This window comes from Tamandua tetradactyla, chromosome 19 (genome assembly GCF_023851605.1).
Source record: "Tamandua tetradactyla isolate mTamTet1 chromosome 19, mTamTet1.pri, whole genome shotgun sequence".
NCBI classification, from domain to species: Eukaryota; Metazoa; Chordata; class Mammalia; order Pilosa; family Myrmecophagidae; genus Tamandua; species Tamandua tetradactyla.
The window spans coordinates 20,885,948-20,894,593 of NC_135345.1; positions in this window are offsets into that span (position 1 = coordinate 20,885,948).

Sequence of the window (8,646 nt, forward strand, 5' to 3'; positions counted from 1 at the left end):
TCATCTCACTAATAACTTCTACTCTGTTTCTGCCACAATTAATTTTATAAAGTAGCGCTGACAGCAAACAAAAGGAATGCTTTCTACAACTTCCACAATAAAGTACTCCTCTTAGATTATCATCAATTTACCCCAAAGATACCATTATCCTTTACTCCTTTCCTTTCTTTCAGTGCTTAGGGAATTTAGAGATATTACAGCCTCAGGCTGTTTTATGACTCATACTGGAGAAACTGCCAATGGTCTCATGCGTCCATGCCCTTTAGAATGGCCTTCTCCTGCTTTCCAAAACTTTCAGGTCAGACACATATACTGTCTGTTTGACCTTCTGTTGAAGCAAGACTTCCAATCCCTTGACCAACACCAAGCAAAAGCAATGTGGAAAATAAAAATTCCTAAAGTTTGAGTCTCACCACACAATTGGCGGAATGACAGGAATTAGGTTCTCAGATAACAGGAGGATAATTACTAAACTTTAGTTGCTCTCATGCAGATTCAACAAACACACATGAAGTGCAAAGAATAAACAAACAGCAGGTTTGTTTGGAAAATACTATTAACCTCTGACTTCACAGTGTGAGGAGTGAAAGGTTCAATGAGAGTAGTCTCTTGCCTATGCAATAAATGAAAGAGCTGAGGGTCAAAGTCCTGTACCTTGAATTCAAGCACAGCCACGTAGCTCCCTTTAAAACATACTCTTGGGCTCAGTTTTCAAACAGGAAAGAGTGCAAAATGCAGAGGCCAGAGCACAATTCTCCAGAAACCCCTCTCAAATTTCTCAGGGTTCCTTGAAGCCAGTTTTACTAAGTGGACAAGACTGAGGGTGAAGCTTTAGGTAGCAGAGATGGAGCAGATTTATCTGTCACCAAAGTGCTTCAAGAGATAGTAATAGGAAACATCTTATAGTCCCAGAGGCATATCATCAACTTGGGGCCTCGGGGTCCCTTCCATGGACCTAGTATTCTATTCTATACTATTATATTCATTAAACCCATTCTTATCAGGTGCCTATACTATGTGCCAGCTCCCTGCCCTGGAAACACTGGTGCTCTAGTAGGAGAGACAAAATACACTAGAGGATTTCAGATTGTCATAAAGGCTATTAAGAAAATAAAGAGTGATATGGCATTAGGTAACATTTTATCGCTTTTAACTTGTTTAATGTCTGCTTTGGTTAACAGACCGTGAGATCCTGTGAGTAATACTTCTGTTTTTTTATTCATCTTAACATGCCTAATGTCTAGCATGGTGTCAGATACTCAATAAATGTTCATTTAATGAATGAATGGATGAATGAACATATCAACCAGCCTATCAATGAAGAACACTGAAGGACTGCTAGAAGAGCAGAAATGAGCAGTTCAAAGGAAGGCCTATTTTCTCCATTGAAACTGAAGTCAAACACTGTTAGACTTTCTCTTTATGTAACATTTGGTGTCCCCAAAATGAGGGGCAGACTGTCGCACTGTGACACATTTTCCGCTAGTCTCCTCTTCCTCTGAATATGTTAAGGGAAACCGGGTCACAACTTGCTGTTTTTCAGGAAGGATTAAAGATAATTAAAAGGCAATATTGACTGGGGGCTTCAGAATTTCAGAGATTTTGGGCTTTTATTGGGGGGGGTTGGAAGGCAAGTTCTCTATCAAAGTACAGAAGCTAATCCTCTTATCGAAGGGAAAACAGTTACATTTTCAAACTTCATTTTGATTTTTACTACTGAATTTTCTAAATCGGCTCAGACCTAGAATTGAGGCTGTACATTCACAAAATAACCCTACTACTTTCGTTGCAATGCTACTTTATGCAGGATACATTTGAAAAACATCTTTAAAAAAGAAACGTATATTATCTGAAAACTTCAACTAGACTTGAAAGAAATCACAAATTTCAATTAAGCAAAGTCTAACAGATGAGTTCTTAGGCACTTGAAAACTTACAAACATGACAGCAAATGAGTAAATGCAAATGCCTAAAGGCTTTAAAATGCCTTGTCCAAAAACATGGTATTTGTTTTCAAATAGCATTTATTTTCCCTTTCATCTATCTCATTATTTTGGTTAACATTGTACATATGATAACTATGTTCTTTGACTTGAAATAGAACTGGATATTTAAGAGCAAAAAAAAAAATCATATTAATCAATGGCCTATATACTTAACATTTATATTTAACATTTCTTCAGCTGTCTCCCTTAAATTTATCCCCCGATGCCTCTTTTGCTTCTATTCTGAATATTTCTATATGAATATCTGCAGTTACTGAATAGTAAGAACATAAGTTGTATGATGACATGGTTTCTGATTTCTGATGATATATGTGAACATCCAACATGTTCTAGAGATATATTAGGCTTTCAACAAATTGTACATATATCTGTGGAAGACCCACGACATTGGGCTTCTCTTTTGACCAGGTCTTTTCATGAATTATTGACCTATTATCTAGCATTAGCAATTATTGTGTGCACCCTCTCTTCTTTCCTAGCTCAATGAGAGGTGTTCTATCAGTCTCTCACACAGGCTCAAACATAAAAAATTTAATTTCATGTTTCAAAAAAAGTAGATTATACCAAATAATTTCAAATGAGGGTAATTGAATGTGGAGCAGCTAAGTCAGAAGAAGCTCAAATAAGCCATCGTTCATATCGCAAAAACTATGCTTCTGAGAAAGACATAAACTTCCACTCCCTGTGCTTGAATGCCGTTGACTATGGTTTAATTGCAGCCAGACAGTAGTACAGCCTAGTGAAATGCAAAGAAGCTAGAACCAAATGATTTTTCAGTATTGTTAAGAAATTCAGCTTTTTGGTCTGCACAGTAACTAGAAGAAAACAAATTTGAAGGAAGCATGGAAGCATAAGTAGATAGCATGCTATGGATACCTGGAAGGCAAATATAATTTATCTAAATGAAACACATTCTAGATTTGGCAGCCGGCAGCTTTCCTGATGAAATCAGCGTGAAGGAGCAGAAAGCTAAAGGAAGTGGGAATCGGGAAAACTGGCCTTGATGTTCTGTCACTTGCTACTGTGACCTTATCTATAAAACACCTAAACTTCTTGGGGGGGCTGGTGTAAGTAGATTAGATGGCCCATGTGCACACAACTTGCACAATACCTGATTGGGCACATGCTCAGCAAACAGGGTACTTATTGTCCCTTCTTTGTGCTTGGGCACATCTCTGGTTTGCTCTAGGGCTGTTTCCACATTTATGGTCTGAAGGATGGTCTATGTTTCTCTTTGATTCTAAAAGAATCAGATGTGATCCATTATGCTACAATTTCATTAAAAAAAAAATGTGATGAACATTATGAGCCCAGAAAAGAAAGGGCGCAGGATCTTTCCTTAAAGGGAACAATCAAAGTTCTAAATGACATAAATGTATTATAATAATGTGGAATTTAGAGTATTGGCAACTTGATCAGATCTTGCCCAGAGTTTAGAGGGTTTATTATGTTATCCTTGGGCCCTTAGGAAAATTTAATGTACTTGTCTATTTGTTACATTGTGGAGACTTTTTCAGTTACTGTGATAGTTAAACTGATGAATCAATTTGGCTAGATTATGGTGTCCAGTTGTTTGGTTAAGCAAGCACTGGCCTGAATGTTACTGCCAGGATATTTCATTGATTTAAATGATTAGTCAGTTGATTGCATCTAAGGCTGATTACCTCTACAATCAGTGAAGGAGATTGCCTTCAGCAATGAGCAAAGGCTTTTTAGCAGTCAAAAAAGAACCTCTATCTCTACTTTAGCCAACCAGCTGCTCCTGGGGAATTTGTCAAAACCTTGTAGGAGTCTCCAGCTTGTGGTGGCCCCACGAAATTTGGACTTTTCCATCCACATGGTCATGTGAGTCAATTCTTATAATAAGTTTCATAATATTTATGTATACATTGGTTCTGTTTCCCTGGAGAAACCTGACTAATAATAGTTAATGAAAAACTGTTTCTAACCAACAAGAGGGAGTGGTTTTTCCCAGGGAGAAGATTCTGTAGCCTATGACAGCCATCCAAAGACCTATGCAACGTGGAAAGATATATTTATTTAACTAATTCCATTGAAATAATATTTATTATAGGAATTGTAGGTATCAAGTATTGTGTGAGTTGTTTTCCATGCAATGTGAAATTTAATCCTCACGTACATATGAAAAAACTGAGGCACAGAGAAATCTGCAAAAAATCCTCAGAACATATATGTAACAGACATCAAAGCCATTGTGTTTCACTACTATATAGTATGTCATCCAGATTACTTATTATAACTTCCAAAAAAATTCTGTTTTTTCCACTGGATAGATTAGAATATGGAAAGATTACACCAAGCATGGGTCTTGCAAATCTGGAGTAGAAATTCTGCCCCAGGCTCCTGGCAGATATGATCTTCTTGAACATCTGCTGAACAATTTACAGCTGGTTCCACCTACAGTTGTGTATCCAAGGGGTAGTTGAAGTTTTCTACTCATTTTGCTCACCCCTATCTCTCCAGTAGTCTTTCTCCAGATTGTTGTAGGATTCTTACTTGAATTCTCCTATAAATGGTGTTATTGCTTCAGTTAACTGCACCTGTAACCTTCTAAACACGCTGCACCTCATGTTTAGTCCTGATGAGAAGCATGTGGACTGGCCCTCGTCTGCCCCTGCAGCAAGAACTCTGACATCTCCACTGTCAATATTTACCTGTAAATTCATTTACCAGGCTGAAGCTTGCAGCACAACCCAGCTGCCTTTTCCTCTGTCTTCTTTGCCGACACCCTCCTCCATTATCTAAGCTCCCCCTGATGAATCTGTGGTCTCCATGTCCTGGGTGTCCTTTCACCCATCCCCATCCTCACTCCTGAGTCATCCTTTCATAACCAGGGATTAGACCGAGTAAATCATCTGCTCTTTCACTCAACTAGGATTCACCTTTAGAACACTGGGATAATCATCACAATGTCCATTTTATAAGTTTGTCATGAGGATGAATGAGACTATGCATACAGAAGGGAATTGCGGAAGGATATGTAACTGTAAGAAACCCTCATTACTCATTAAGAAAATTTTCCACCAAAGGTGGTACATAGTTTTTGCTTTCATTCTTACTTTGAGAATAGTACTTTTTTATTGCATGACCCTCCATGCAAAGGAGATCTACAACTTCGACAGTGTTTTCCATAGGGAAACTAAGCCACTGTGGAACTTACTCTTTTATTCTTGCAAACTAATAAATTCCAGAATCTGGTTGTAAAGAATCAAACATCTCTGTCTTTACATTTCTTTTTTGCCTGGGTAGGCACCGGGGATTAAACCCGGGTCTCTGGCATGGCAGGCAAGAACTCTGCCTGCTGAGCCACTGTGGCCCGCACAACATTTCTGTCTTTTAGTGGGATTTTCCAGTGTTTCTAGAACTCTGTGTTGACTGTATCTGCCTGCATCTCATTCCTACTGGTTTCTAATGTGAGCAGACATCATATCCCATTTTTTGTCCATTTTCTTCATGCCTCTGAGTCCCTGCAGAGCCCGTATTTTGATCCTGGTACCACTTCTCATTTCCCATGCCTAGGTTTTTTGACCCCTTTCTCACTACTAAGAATTTGTTTTTCCTCCTTGGTGTCTGGTTAAACTCTGGCTCCACAGGGGAGCCTTTTCTGATGATTCTCGTCATTACTGTTAAACCACCCAAAAGCATGACTTATTATTCTGTCCTTGACTCTGTCTGTATTATATAATTGCATAATATATATATTATATAATATGTGGTAATTAAGTACCATATACACATTGTATAATCAAACTTAGCTATTATTTCCTAAATAAAATTAATGTCTAGAATGATAGATTTAACAGTCTATGAAAAATAGTCACATAGAAATATTGAAAATACATATATATAGTAAAACTCCATTCAAAAGGACACAGATAGAAATTAGAAAGATAATACATTATGACATTGCTTATTCACAACTGAAAAAATCATATATTTAGAAAGAAAGAATACAAGGGATATTGTGCAATTTTTAAAAATATTTTTTATCTTCCATATTAATTAATAAGAATTGTTTTACTAAAAAATTTAAATCAGGCACAGCAGCATTGCTATCTAAATTTCAAATGGAGAAAAAGAAACATTTGCTTTCAGAGTTTACCAACACAATTCTCATTTCAATGTAACGTAGGATGAAAAATTAAAAGTGTTGTTAGATGTGGATTCATGTTCTGCTTCCATCACCTACAACCATGTGACTTTAAGCTAGTCATGTATTTGAGTTCCAGTTTTCCTAAACTTTGTATGAAGCCTCCTCCTTGAATTGTCCTTTGACATCAAGTCCTTCCCTTCTCTACTCAAGGTTTTTTGGAGTTCCTGCCTCATACTTGGTGACCTAGCCAAGTGCATCTCAATCTTGTTACATGCAGTCCCCTGCATTGTTAAATGCAATCTTGTTAAATGCAAACTGATTCATTCCAACATTCTGTTCTGGATCTGGGATGTAAAACCCTACGATGTCTCAAATGACCCCAATTCTCTATGATCTGGTATATCTCAAAAGCATTCCCTCACTCCCATTCTTCACCAGCTTTTACTTATGAAGCAAGGCTCTGGTTCCCAGATAAAACTGGTTTCATGCAATGAAAAGGATAATCATGGCCAAAATTACTGACAACATTTTTGGTTTTCTATGCCACTCTTCTCTTGATCCCATTGAGTGCTGATTGTATATAAGTATAGATGAAGGGCATCACTAAGACCTACTTCTGAATAGTACAGCTGACATGAAGTCATAGTGTTTATACTTAAATCATTATTAAAATTAATCATTTAATTATTAGAGAAATATAATAATGGAAAATGAACAGAGAACCCCAAGGAAGAACATATTTGGAACAAACCATTAAAACACAATTTGTCTTTCAAAGACCAAATAATATCTATCATTTGTTAAGCACTTGCAATGTGCTAGGCCTTTCATTGCATGAGTAATGAAATAGGCTAAAAATGAGTGATTATTTGGGTAATTTGATAAACTGGGATTGTCCCTGCCTTTGTTTTGTGATCTATGGCGTCAGCTGGAGTTTTTTCAATGACTGTGAAATGGAAGACATTTAAAGAGGTGGATGGGAAATTTTAATTTGATATGGTTGACAAGATATTTGATGGGACTGTCACAAGACAGAACATTTTGAATGTATTTATTGGGATTACCTGTACTGATTGAAATTCAAAAGGTGGTCCATAAAGTATTCCTTCACACTGACCTATTTTGAGTGTGATGCCAACGTAAAGCATAATATGACACACAGTTGCTATGATTCCTAGTAGGAAAACACTACTGTTCAGTTTGTACCAAGAAATGGGGAGAATCATGAGTAGTACGTGGCTGGATATGTTTCAAAGGCTCCAAAGTAGACTCAATACAGCAAAGCATCAAAGCCCAATTAAGAGAAGGGCTGAACCATCAGAAACTTTCTAGAGCTTACCGTTTTTCTGAAACATTTTATAAAACATGGGCCCTTATTTCTTACCTGATTTTTGTCCTGCCTGCCAAAGATGTTAGTTCTTTATGCTTTGACATTTCTGTCTTGGGTTTCAAATTCAGAGTGGCAAACAGAAGAGGAAAAAGGTAGGATCTAGACTTTCAAATAAAGTCGACAATATTCTGTCTGAAAAAGGAGAAATCTTCAAGGGAAAGTTACTGGCTAATTAATTTAAAATAGATTTTATATTTTCTGAACTGAAGTTTGGTTTAATATAAGGTCTAACACACACAGCCATGTGAGAATGAGACAAAGAACAAAACATAAAAGGTACAGTCTTAAGACTGTCACTTTTTCTAACTGAGAAAATATCATTTAAATAATGATATATTTAAATATTAAAAACAGAAATTTCCAAACATTAAAAAATAGATTATCTTTTCTCTGAAAAAAATGTATATCACATTGTGTCTATCATCATATTAAAATTCATTTAGCACCTCATGGCATCTCTTTTCTTGTGCTGCCACATTAATTTACCTCTTCATGATTTTTTTTTGTCTTCTTTTCTTTTTTTTTTTTTTTAACATGGGCAGGCACCAGGCACCGGGAATCGAACCCAGGTCCTCGGGCATGGCAGGCAAGCACTCTTACCTGCTGAGCCACTGTGGCCCACCCTGTCTTATTTTCTTAACAAGACTCTGAGCCAAAGTATGAGGAGTATGCCACAGACTTCTTGAAATCCTCCATAGTTTCTACCATAAATGATTTGCCTAGACATTCTCATGGATGCCAAGCCTACAATATTGATTATAATAAAATGACAGCCACCGTTTTATTGTGTACCCCCTATGTATAATTGCTACTTCTTACAATAAACCAAAAAGGAGTCATCACTACTCCTTTTTGACTCATGTGGAAACAAGACTCTGAGTCTCATGCTACATAAAGAGTAAATAAAAGTTCTTTCAGGCCCCAAACACAGACACTTTCATCACCAGTGCTGGAGGAAAGCCCATCTATAAGAACAGTGTTTAAGACAAGTCACATATTGCTGGCCATCTTGTTCTCAGTCTGTTATTTTGCCAACTGTAATGAATTAAAATAAGTTTCAACAAATGGCACTGAGAGAACTGGATATCCAAATGCAAAAGACTCTCACATCATATATAAAAATTAACTCAAAATGG